The sequence below is a fragment of the Molothrus ater genome, chromosome Z (assembly GCF_012460135.2).
Source record: "Molothrus ater isolate BHLD 08-10-18 breed brown headed cowbird chromosome Z, BPBGC_Mater_1.1, whole genome shotgun sequence".
In the NCBI taxonomy this organism is placed as follows: domain Eukaryota; kingdom Metazoa; phylum Chordata; class Aves; order Passeriformes; family Icteridae; genus Molothrus; species Molothrus ater.
Window position 1 is genome coordinate 10,289,798 of NC_050511.2, and position 12,966 is coordinate 10,302,763.

At 44.8% G+C, this 12,966-nt stretch overlaps 1 protein-coding gene across 1 annotated transcript in view; it reads right to left on the bottom strand.

Moving 5' to 3' along the window:
• PDZD2 (PDZ domain containing 2) overlaps positions 1 to 12,966 on the bottom strand; it is a 202,074-nt gene that overhangs the window by 178,154 nt on the left and 10,954 nt on the right. The window contains exon 2 of the mRNA XM_054517933.1: positions 9,228 to 9,301. The gene's annotated coding sequence lies outside the window, so the exon portion shown is untranslated. The remainder of the gene's footprint in view (positions 1 to 9,227; positions 9,302 to 12,966) is intronic.

Sequence of the window (12,966 nt, forward strand, 5' to 3'; positions counted from 1 at the left end):
CACAACTGTCCATACAGAGAGCATGAGCAGCAAAGCACTCCTATGGGAAATGCCCTAGGTTGGAACAAGCTGGTTTCTACCTGACAACCATCAGGCAGACCCAGAAGTTCATCTTTCTGTGCCATTTCCTACAGGGCCGAGTGCTTGGACCTGAATGAGCATTTAGGAGAAGGAGGGATAGGCTATGAACAGTCTCTGCAGTGTGGCCACAAACCAAGCAACAGTGTGCAGAAGGGTGAGACCATGCGTGCTATCAGAAGGGCAGCTACAAGGAGTCCCCATCTGGGTGACCTCCTGCCCACATGATTGAACCTACCAGCCATGAAAAAGTATGGCAAAGTATGGTAAGTACAGCAAAGGAAACACAAAGTGGTGTCTCCTGTGCTGAAGGCTCAGCAAGGGTCAGCCAAAGGCTGCCACAGCACCAGACCAGATTTGTATTGAAGACCCTCTGATACCTCAAAAAATGTCTACACAAGTAGATTCACCCAGGATGAAGTAAATTTGGATGCAAGCCAAAATTACTCTTCTTGGAACATGGGATGAAATAAAATCAATTTGCAATAAAAGCTCCAAAAAGTAAACTGTCAGGGAATTCATCACGAACAGCATCTCATGAGGACAGGTCCTTATTTTCCTCCTACACACCTGAGATCCTTCAGCCAGGCAGGAAACCACCAAATACCAACAAAAACCATGAAAACAAATGTTCTCACGCTTTTCCTGTAGGCCTTTGCAGTAACAAGTGGGGCCAGTGCCAAGCAGAGAGAATGGATACTGGCAGCCTTGTGGTAAATCACTCCCGACCTAGACTCCAGCTTTTGGGAGAGAAGTTTCTGCAGCCTGCAAAGACAAAGTCAGGCCCCAGGCTTGCGTCACCCCACCCCTGAGTCATCCCACCACACAGATCCTCTCCCGTACCATCACTCCTCAGCCTGGCTCATGTAATTATTACTGCAGAGCTGCAATCATCCCTGTGCAGTCGGAGCAAAGCCGGCATCCCCACCCACACACAGAGAAAGGAGCCACAAATTCAGCACCTGAACACGAAACTGAGACCCCAGGATAAAAAGGGAGGCAGGGAGGGCTCCCCTCAGGCTCCTCAAGGGATTCAGGCAGGGGATGCTGCCTGAGATACAGGATGCCCTACATAAAGGGGACAGGAGAGGGGACAGAGAAGTGGTGGGGGATGGATAATCTGCCTGGCTCGTGTCTGTGACCAGGTTATGTCAGGTGCTATTAAGGCACAAAGTGTGAGCACGCGTGTCTGAAACCCCGCTGCAGACTGCACCAGCAGCCTTGAAATGAAACCTCCTTTAAAAAAATAAAAATATTTTAAAAAGAAACAAGAAAACACCAACAACCAAACAGAAAACAGCACGCCATATGCAGCAGCTAAGAGAGAAAAACACGCACCCAGAGGTGCCCAGGGGAGCAAACCAAGGAGACCCACACCTCCAAAAGCACCCTCCTCCCCTGGGCTGAGGCTGCCGCTCCGTTCCGCCTGCTCAGCTCTGCCGCCCATCCCCGTCCCCCCAAGGCAGAGCCGCAGCCGCCGGGGAGCTCTGCCGTGCCTTCAAAGAGCCTAAACTGGGTCAGCAGAACGGAGAGAAAAAACCTGATTAAAGCATGAAGAAAGCTAGCAGACCTGCTGGCTGAGAGACAGCAGAAGGCAGGGAAAGGCACTCACAGGCTCTGCATCTCCTTGGAGGCACAGAAAGACAAGGGCTGCTGGTCCCCCATTCCACAGCTGCAGGGAGGGAAATGTGTTTCTCAAATCTGTAATGGGATGCAGGCAACAGAAACACATTTGGGGATGGGGGAGTATAAGTAGATAAGTGTGTCCCTCTGTCCTCCATGCAGCATTCTGCCTGGGGCCACCCTCACCCACATTTCCAGTCAATTTATTCTGACTTAAACCAAGTGAAACAATTTAAATCCATGCAAATCTAAAATCTTTCATGAGCCTTATGGCTACAACTTGCACAATCCTTTCTTGTGCCTGAATAAACCCAGAGATGTTGGAGGAAGAGCCCCAACAGCTGCCAAACTCAAGCAGCATCTTTTGGATGCAATTAAAAATGCTAACAGGATAAACAGGAGAGCATAAGGAGGAAGATTTGTTTCTCTGACAGAGTCTTCTGACCTTAAAATAAAACAAGCCAAAACCATTTCTACATCTGCAGGTGAAGTGCAGCAAAAGGGTTTGGGGGCTGCCAAGTTCCAGGAGGGAGGTGGATCCTTAAGAAGCACATGACTGCTGGAACTATAATTCGGGTGACATTTGGACAGAAAGTTTTGCAAACCACGGAACTCAGAGCAGCTGAGAGCTCTTGCAGTGACCAAGGCTTTACTGATGTCCAAACCAGGTGCTGGTGGATAACAGAGATGTTGTTATCCCCTGGTACTACCAAAACCTCCAGAATCACACACCCCATCTCCCTGAAACCTGGCATAAATCGAACCTCACTCTGGAAAACACCTTCCCCAAGCCTCATCGCTGAAAAGACAAACAGGTTTTTCTCCATAGATCCTGGGAAACCAGCTCCAGATCCTTCTGTGGAGCTGCACACCCACCACCCCTGTGGTCTGTGGGCCCACACAAAGCCATTGCACCCTCGTCCTGACCGCTGGCTCCAGGGTGGGCTGTGTATTTGCTCAAAGTCGTCCAATGAAAATATCAGCTTAAGAAATCACAGCAGCACGGGATGGGTGGGGAGAACATTCTCTGCTAGAAAGAATCCGAGCTCTGCAATTGCACATGCCATATCTAGATGTTGTTGTAAAGATCTCTGTCTACAGAAGGAATAGGAGATTTGATCTAGTACGCAAATAAAAATCAGAAATCTCTCCTGTCAGCCATGGAAAAGGCTATCAATAATTCATTTTAACAAAAAAGGAGATCAAAGAAAAATGCTGTGTTAGTTTGACATTTTGATATGTTGGTTCAGGATTCTTCTTTAATGTAATATGTAACAAACAGCACAGTTCATCTATAAATGCCAGACACGCTTGCAAATTGTTGAATATAGCAGGTCCTATTAATATTCACTTAGACTTTTCAAATTAATTCATTTTCACTGCCTTTATATCACTTTTACTGCCTCTACCCAGCAGTTGTAGGTCAAGTGGAGCTCTCAAAAATGCTACACAGAGTTTCGAAAGATAAAGTTTCAAATTTGTAACCACATTTGAATTTATTTCTTCATGTTACCCACCACATAGCTTAATGTCCAATCCAACTTATTTGACTATTACGTACTTGCTGTGAATTGCTTCTGAAAATTGTACAGTCAGGAGCCAGAATGAGATGCTTTTGTCCTAAATTGACTGTCTGTGCAAGTTGACTCTCATATATTGTGGTTTAATTTCACTTACAATTTCCTTATGGACATTTGGTGGAGTGGATGAAGTATATTATACTCCAGAAAGCAGAGACGTGCAATCAACAGATTTCAGTGTTATGTTGCAAGAGGTATTTATTGCAGTGGAGAATTGCTGGCAAATTTAACATGTATTGCTCAAGCTCAGTCTGTATTGCCTTTGCTGTGCAGAAGACACAAGGGGACTCACATCTTCTAAATTTAAGTAGGGTAGGGCAAATTTCTTTCAAGATAAAATCCCCTCTAAAATGCAGAGAATGGTTAACTCTCTGTGACTTATCTCTTCCAGGGTCAAGTAGAAAAGTAAATACTCCTGTTGTTACATCACTTTGATTAAGGATTCTCTTTAAAGTACATTTTTAGGCAATATTGAGGCAGTTCTTTTAAAAGCTATTTCCCTAGACTAAAGTCCTTGATGGTAACAACCTTTGTTAGAGCCTGACACAGTATTGTGCTGTCTTTGGAGGAAAAGCAGTGGTCACTCATGTCCTGAGCATGGCTGGACAGTAGAGACTCTTGGATGCAGACTTGTAAATCCATGGCTTTTCTAGGTATTGTAGCTTTTAAATTACTATTTACACTGGCAGCTCTATCTAGAAAAGAGCTGTAGTTTGCTGGAGGGGGCAACAATTACTGAATGTGATGACACTCCAGATGGGAAAGCTGTTACGTGATCCAGGTGATAAAGTTGTATCATCCTTGTTACTTCCAGTCCATTGAGAACAGGAAGAGCCAAAATTACAGATTTTTTTTCCCCACCAAGTGTCTGCAGAGTGCCATGATGACATGTGCATCTACTGGAATCCTATGGCACTGCCATATCTCCAGGAACAGCACTCACAAGACTGAACTGCTTTTACCCATTTGGAACCAGGTGGGTCAACCTCCCTGCCAGGGGAAAAACTGCCGGAGGAATGCCTTTTCCTCACACACTTCAACCCAAGGACTCCCATCCCCAGAAAATCCAATCCCCAAAATTCCACCGCCACGTACAGTGTCTCTTGGATCAGTGCTATTTGCAAGGAAGCAGAGCCAAGAACAAGATCTTAAAGCCAGGGCCACCCACATCTCTGTGTCTGCCTGACTGTCTCCTGGGCATCTCTGAGACCATGCAGGTGTTGCACCATTCTGAGGAAAGCAAGTCCTGGCCATGCCTGCAGATGATATACCTGCAGGTGGGACCAGCTGGTCCCAAAGGTGGCCTTGGGTCTTCCCTTAATTACATGTGGAATATGCACAGGGAGTAGAAGAAAAATGTTCAAGCTAAATACAGCTCTCAAGTCTTCCTTAGTCTTGTTTTCACACATGCCAATAAATTTGTTAAATCACTTAGATGCTTTTGAAAATTTTAGTCACTGTTGGAATAATCCCCAAAAAAATCCCCAAAGAATCTCAAAAAAGACACTGCCACTCACTCAGAGGGCTGCAGTGAGAACTACAAACCTCTGAAACCTGTTTAGAAAAGCCACTCTGGAGCAGGAAGTAAGGAATAGCCACAGCCAGCCAGTGACAGACTGACATGCAGCAGGGTCCCATCTGGCAGCATGAATATTATTTCTGATTACAAAAAACACAGCCCAGAGGCGCAGCAGCTGGACAAGGATCTGGCAGCTCAGACTGTGACCCCCCACTAACATGACAGCTCCCAGCTCCTGGGATAGAGGTCTGAAGCAGGTACCCTGCCCTGGTCCCAGCAACACCACAAAACGGAGAACAGAGCACTGAGCTGAATTTAGGGGGGATTAAAGCACAAGACACAACTTTACATGAGCCTGACCACTCTCAGATCTTCACTGGTATCATGAAATCAGGAGCGGGGGGGAATCCTTCCCTGACATGCAGTACGAGCACAAACAAGTTATTATTTGAAAGGCTGTACAAAGGTTAAGTCTTTAATCCCCTTAATCCAGACGACAAACAAACAAAACCCCAAGAATGGGATCCTGGAGCGCAGCTGAGGGCTGCCAGGTCTCTTGTGGGGGCTCTCTATTCACATTGCTGCAGCCAGATGAGCCTCCAGCTAAAAAGTTGCTGCAATGAAAATAGATGCAGGCATGGTTTTATTCCCAGTTCTTTAAAGCTTATCACGGGCAATTTGGCAGCCTGGGCTCATGTTTCAGTGAGCAGGGTTTAATCCTGAGGTCAGTGGTACCAGGGTTACTGGATTTCCAGGTCTGGCTGCCGTTGCCCTCCTACCGACTCTCGAGTGCAGTGACTCCTCCTGCTTGTTACTCCTGCACAGGGAAGATGCAGATTCTGCTGAATGAAATCAAGAGTGGTGAAGGCAGGGGAGGAATCACATAGTGAACAGAGCAGCGTCAGAAGATGAACTGCAGTGTGTTTGGGGGCTGAGGAGAGCTCCTCTTTTGGTGCACCTTACAGAAAAAATTCAGGTCAATGCAATGCATGCCAGCATTTGTACCACTCCCAAACCATGACACTGTGGTAAGCAGACAGCAGAGCAGGCACTCAAAGGGTTAAGCGGATTTAGGACCTGACCTGGGTTTATAGAATACTGGGAAATTCTTCCACTTATTTCAGCAGGAATTGGGTCAGCTGCAACCATGCATCCTAAATGAACCGCAGGAAGAGTGTCGCTAATTTCAGTAGTAGTATTCATGCAATTCAAAGTAGATGTGTGGTTATTTACCTTGCTGAATCAAGTCTACAGGAAAGGTCTAAGCCAGTGAAATAAGCAGCACATTTTAAATGGCACTATCCTCTCTGCCATACAGCCCATCACAAGCTGATGAGCTACCAAAGATGAGGTGCAGGAGATTGTGATTAAAAACCACATTTCCTCTTAAAGTTTTTCTCATGTTTTCTGTATCTGTCTTACCAAGTATGAGCCATTCAGTGCAGAGTCTGTCAATTTAAAGTGAAGAATGGGTGGACATGATCTAAAAGGTCACAACTTCAGCAGTACTTAGATAAGCCAGAAGAAGAGTTAACAGCACTGGTTCAGCGCAATCCTTGACAAGAATTTCTAAGCGTCTTTTTGGAAATAAAAAGTCCCCTTTCTCCTCATTTTGGAGACTCTTCAGGTTGTTGCAACAGCTCCCTAGCCCTCTCCCCACATTGCTAGAAGTTGAATTGCACCCAATCTCTCACTCTGAGGAGAGGTCAGACCAGTCACACTGGCAGAGCAGCAGAGCACGTGGAGGCTGGAGGGCTGCAAGATGTTCTCTTGTTGTTGAGCAGTTGCTCTGGTGAGTATCAAGCACACCAGATCCACATCATCCCTGCAGTCCTGCTCACTGTGTCCCCACCAAAGCCACAGCTGCAGGTCACACACAGAAAAGAAAATGCAAAAGGCAATTGCACGATGCAGACAGAAATTATGGGATCCAGACTCCAAATGCCAGCACACAGGGCTAGAAAAAGAACACAAAAGCCCCTACCTGAGCTGATGAGACCAACAGTAACCAGATCCAAAGGGATGTGCAATGGCACAGTTGTTCTCCACACAACTCTCTGTCTCTGGTCTCAGCAAATTCTACTACAGCATGTTATCCATTTGAGATTATGTGTGCAGTGAGAGGAAAAACTAGATGGGAGGAGGTAAAGAAAAAGATACTCAGCACAGATCCCAATTTGTAACTGGGCCCTGAATTACTGTTGGAACAAGGCTGTCTCTGCCATGAGGATGGCAAGTGTCTGATCTCATTCTGCAAAGGTCACTGCAAAATTACAGTACAGTTCTGGTTTCATTTGGAAAGAAAAAAATTCCATGGCTCATTTAGATCATTTGGGAGCAGTCAGTCTTCTCCCAGCACAGAATGCCATCTGCCCAGTCTTTCACCCCACTTTCGCAGAGCCCAACAGTTGTGTTTCAAGATGCATTACAAAATCGAAAGGAAAGGGGCAATGACTGTAGAGCCCAGAAGGGGTGAAAAGGACTATGAAGGGCAATAAAACCCCTTATTTACATGGAGACTGCTCATGCCATCCACTATCAGGCTGCCAGGCCCCCTGCCTGCCTGAGTGCTGACAGCCTTTCCATCCCTGACAGTTCACAAGGTCGTGGTCCCTGCTGATATTTCATTCCACTTACCAGCCTGGATTTCCTTAGCCCCAACAATTCCAGGTCTGATCTCATAGCCAGTAGCTCAAGAATATGACAATTAAAGATTAATGTTGTAAGTGCATGGGAAGTCGAAAAATCCGGATTTTTTTCAATGTCAGGCCAGACCTATTCGCTTTTAAACCTTACCCTTGTGCTTCAAGACACCAGGCCAGGAGTGTCACTTTTCCCCAGCAGACTGCAAATGCATTCTTCCTTTCAGCTGCCAACTAGTTTTGTGGGCTAATATATTTTTCTTTATTTAATTATTCACTGCAATACATGAAACATTAAGCAGCTTCTTTCCATGAAGAAATGAGTGCTGTTTCCCAATGACAATATGCTAAGTATCCTTAATAACAGGAATAAGGAAATGAGTTTACTAGAACAAAGGGGGAAAGGGCAGGGAAAGCTCAGAGCAACTAGAATTTACTAAAATTTAAAAAACACCAAGACTTAATTTCTAAGAAAATGGTCATAATTAGCTGATCTGGGAAATGAAAGCAAAAAGAAACAGACTTTTAAAGTGAAAAAAAAAATGTTTTCTGATATGACTTCTGGGCTACAATTCTTCTCTTTCTCAACATCGATGGCAACGGGTCAGTGAGAAAGAAGCCACAGATGCAATGTTACAATATGTAACAGTTGTGTTTTCTTAATGGCACTAAACCCCTGATAGCTGTGAGAAATGTGTGTTCTTCCAAAGAACAGAAAGTTAAAGGCTGAAGTCATCAACAAAAGCCTATCCAAGCCACAGTTTTTCCTGTGAAAGCAGGACCGCAAACACAACTTCCAGTCTATGCCCTACTCATTTAATGTCTTTTGCAGCAGCAAGAGATGGTCTCATCAGGTTACAGAGCATCATGACCTCCTGAGAGCACCCCACACCACAGCACTGCCAGCTCACCATCGATCCAGGCTGGGACAAACCTGGTGACCTTGACACCTCTGTGGGCTCTGACAAAACTCCTCACTCTGCCCTTGAAAGCCTGGGTAGGATTGTGTGGGTGAAAGGATTTTTCCTGATTCTGGTGTTTATTTGTTGGGTCACAGAGGTAAAATTATCTCTGTTTGATTACTTAAAGCTGTTGGCTGTGGAGATAATCTGTGCATTAGCAGCTGTACAGTGGGTGGTTTGCAGTTCTGAATCTGTGGCTGGAAGCAAAGAAGTCATTTTGCACAGCACTTTAAAACCGAAAATTGAGCACACAGGACAAAAAGCTCTCCACGACACCATGCAGAAGTTGCTTTCTGCAAGGAGAAATCCTCCCATTTTCTGGAGATGAGGAGAGTGAGTGTCCAGCGTGTCCTCCTGAACTCCCCCACCTCCCATGGCAGCACCCATGGAGAAAGAACACCTCGAGCAAACAGTCATTGGAGCCTTAACTCCTGCATTGCAACAGCTGTCTCTTTATGCTTTCACAAAAGCAGACTGATTACCAGCAGCATAGCTTAAAACAGTCCTTCTCAGCAACTTTGTTTAAGAGCCACAAACTTGCTATCACAAATCTAAATCCCATTACCCTTGGGAGGAAGGGGGGCTCAAACCTCCTACCTGAGCACAACTTCTCTGGAAAGGTGGAACAATGCTCCTGTGCACAGTGAATAAATATTTAGAGTGCAAACACTGCTGGAAACAATGATCTAAACTCTCCATTTGCTAATCCACCAAGCACTTGTAGACACAAGTAGAAGAACCATAGCAAGCTGCCCCTTCCCAAGGCAGCATAACTTTGCTTTGCACATATTTCTCTGAGGATTTGCAATTTTTCTCCTCTTACCTTCATTTTGTCTGCAGCTGCTGAGCTTTAGTCCTGCCAAGAAGGAGTGGGGGCAGTTCTGGGCAGATTTCAGGCTGGAAGATTTATAAAGAACAGACATCAAAACCAAAGAGCAGAAAACTGATAGAAGATAGCAAGGGACATGAAACTTCCCAGGGACAGGAATGACAAGAAGCAGAGATGCATACTTGTTTTATTAAAAATCTGCATATGAAAGCAGAGAGGAGCATCCTCACACACAACAGCCCTGCTCCTTGCTATCTCTTCACTTTGGCATGGCCTGAGACAAAGCAGAGACACACAGCTCATGTTAAAGTTTAAAGTATCACCTACAGGGGGTTTTTGGTTATTTGGGACTTTTTTGGGTGGGAGGGGGTAGCAGTTTTGCCAGCACTCTATATGCAAGTGCCTTACTGTGGTACACAGACACATGCAACCTCCACACAGCCACAACTGCACCAAAGATCTGTAGGCACAACTTATAATATCTGGAACACATTAAAAAATTAGAATATATAGTTCCCTGAGCAGCTGTACTACTTTTCTCACAGTCTACTAATTAACATACATTGAGGAGCTCCCAACAATCACAGGCCCAAGGTCGTGTTTAGCTTTCTTTCTAAACAAGGCACAGAAAAATACCTTCAGCATTGGCAACGCTGCAGTCTCACATGTCACAGAAATAAAACTTCAAAGAGTTTCTTTGCCATAAGCCCCCATTTTTTTTGTTTGTTTGTTTTTAATTTTAAATCACATAAATTAATCAAATATGGCATATTCGTGGACTGGTCTACCACTTCTCTTTTTCCAACCTCACCCATTAAATCCTGCCTGACTTTGTGAGCAAAACTGGAGTAAATTCATCCCTGTGTATTTTATAATGCAAATTATCACACTGAAAAATGCACCTCAAGGAAGACAGCCAACAGACAACTCATTTTTGTGAAAGGGGTGGGAATGGAGGACAGGGCAAGAAACTGCTCAGGTTTGCAGATCCCAAAGGCAAGCATTAAAACACATTTTGAGGCACTCCCAAAATTTCCACTGCCATCCTTCCTGCACTTTAAATGCTATCTCCTCTGTGGCACCAATTTTTATATCTTTTAGCAAATAATTTAAGATCGTTTTATCTGCTCATTACCATAAAGAGTTAAAAGTGACATGGTCTGTATTGTCTCAGGATGAGAAAAGGGACAGACAAGGCAAATGTTTTATTTACGCTTTAAAATTGGATGTGGAAAGATTTATAAATGGATTAATTTTAATTAGTGTCCTCATTTTATTAACAAAAAAAAAGCATGCCTTAAAATTAATGCATTGCTACCCTGAGTATTAACAAATATGTCAAGTCTTTGCTTCTTTTAAAGCTCCTGTGTTGCTTAGAGTTTTTTTATTATATATCAAAAGCAGCCTCTGATGAGGTTAATTTTCAAAAACCATGATGGAATACAGCATGGCACAAACATTTTCCTTGTTTTTTAACAAGGCAGGCCCAATAACCATCGTTCTTTGGGGTGAGTGTTTGCACTGTGGCTTTTGTGCCCCTCCTCCCAGCCTGGTGGAGGCAGGTCCACCCCCCAAACTCATCCCAAAGAACCTCTTTGCTGTTTGAGGAATTAAAACTAGCTACCCACCCCAGAGCAGAGGCATTTGAACAGTGGCTTTAACATTTGTGTTTCCTTGAACTGTTTCTCTAGTGGCTGCAGGAACTGGATTCCTCGCAGATAAAGCACAAGTGTGGTACCTGGGAAGATTTTTAGAAGCCCACATGAGATGCCTTGGCATTTGTGCTGTATTTCATTAAGGCACCAAGCAAAAGGGAGTCACAGCAAGGCCAGAAGTAAAGATTTCACTTCTCTGGAGTTCAATAACCCAAACCCTGCCCACTTGAGTTTCTTCTGAGATGCCAGGACCACAGACAGCAGAGATGCCAACCATCAGCCCTTGTCCCCACCTTCTCCACGCTGACTTACAACAAGCACGGGGAGGTGTCTACCTTAGGGGGTTTACTTGCAGTACAAACCACAAAAGAAAATCTCATGCTGTTTGCTATCTCCACGATACCAAAGCTCAACCACCTCATACACAAGTTCACTTGCAATATTCGCTTGTAGTATTTTTCACGTTTTAGGACCATGTCTGAAGGCATCCCCTCTCCTAAACACAGAGTCCCATGAGTAAGCTCTCTCATCTGAGCTGCTTCTTCTTGTGGAAGTTCCATCAGATTCAGCCTTCCTCCCCACCCATACCACTTGCACCCAGCATTGAAGTTCTCTTCAATTTCCACTTGGTCACTGCAGCCTCTTCCCTCCACACAGTTAATCTGACTTGCCTCCTCTACAGCCAGCACCACAAATGAATTAATTCATTTTAAAAATTAACACCACTCTATTCCTGCTTTTTTTTTCCTTCTTCAGCTCCTTGCTCCAAGAATCTTCCAGTGCTGAACTTGAAATGTGCTTTGACTCTGCACACGAGGAGGGCTTGGCCCCCTCAGTCACAGCAGCCCTTTTCTCACTCAAGCCACTGAAATTATTTCCTGTGCTGGAAGAGGCTGGAGAGGAGCTCCCATCAAACATTCCTACATCTCCAACACCTCCATAGCCACCACGTGCTGCCTATGCCCACACCAGGTGGAGGGGACCAGCACATGACACAATGCCCACACCCACACAAACTGGGCCATCTCTTCATTGTCTTCTTCTCTTCCACATTTCTCCTGTCAGCACCCTGCCCTCTCTGCACTGCCCAAACATGTGGATGTGACTGCTCTCTAGCTCCTGGCAGCCTGTCTTCAGACTCCTGCTCCTATTCTGGCAGTCCAAGATGGCATGAAATAAAACCCCTGGCTGTTCTGGAGGGTGTGCTGCTGTTGTAACAGCCCCAACAGAACCCACCTGAGCATTTTAGGGTATCACACCTGTGAATGACTGGCTTATGAAGGATGAAGTCTGGCACCTTCCAGATTTGTTTTGCTCCAGCCAAACAAAAGGGAGGAGGAAGAGAGAGACATGACACTTTCCTCTCCACTCAATGAAAGCAAAATCTGATGGAGGCATGGAGGGGGGAGAAACAGTCTGCGACACTAAGCCCCTTATTAATTAATGCATGTTTTGAAAAAAAGAAATGCAACAGTGCACTCATTTCAGCTGGTTTCTAGGAGCTTTTGTGACCTTAATAATTCATGTTTATGCAAGCTGCCTATAATGTTAAGCAGTTGGGTTTTCTAGATTTTGTCCATTGCATTTAACTGAGATGAATATATCTAGCTGTGAAATGAGGTTGGTCATAATACTCACAGGGAAGCTTTAAAAAAAATTAGAGTGTTTTTAGAAGGGCTAACAAAATTCACAGCTTTGTCTGAAATAATTTTCCATCTATTAATAATACACACAATACAAGAAACAGAAAATAACTTTTTACCCAGACTTGTCCTTTCCCTTTGCTTTTCATGTTTTGGCAGCATTTCCAACACCATTTAATTGCTTCTCAAGCACATAATCAGCGTCTCCTGCCTGTTTCGCCTTTCTTCATAGCAACAGGAGCGTAAAAGGGGGATTACAAGTACTAAAGTGGTCAGGAAAACTAAGGGGCAGGTGGAACTCATATTTTAGATATCAGTTTGGGCTCCTGTAATGCAGAGCAATGAGCAGCAAGAGCACTGCTAGCACAGGGAGAGGGTTTACTATTCCAGGCTTGTCACCTGTGGACACACAGCTCCTCTGGGACACCACTTCAG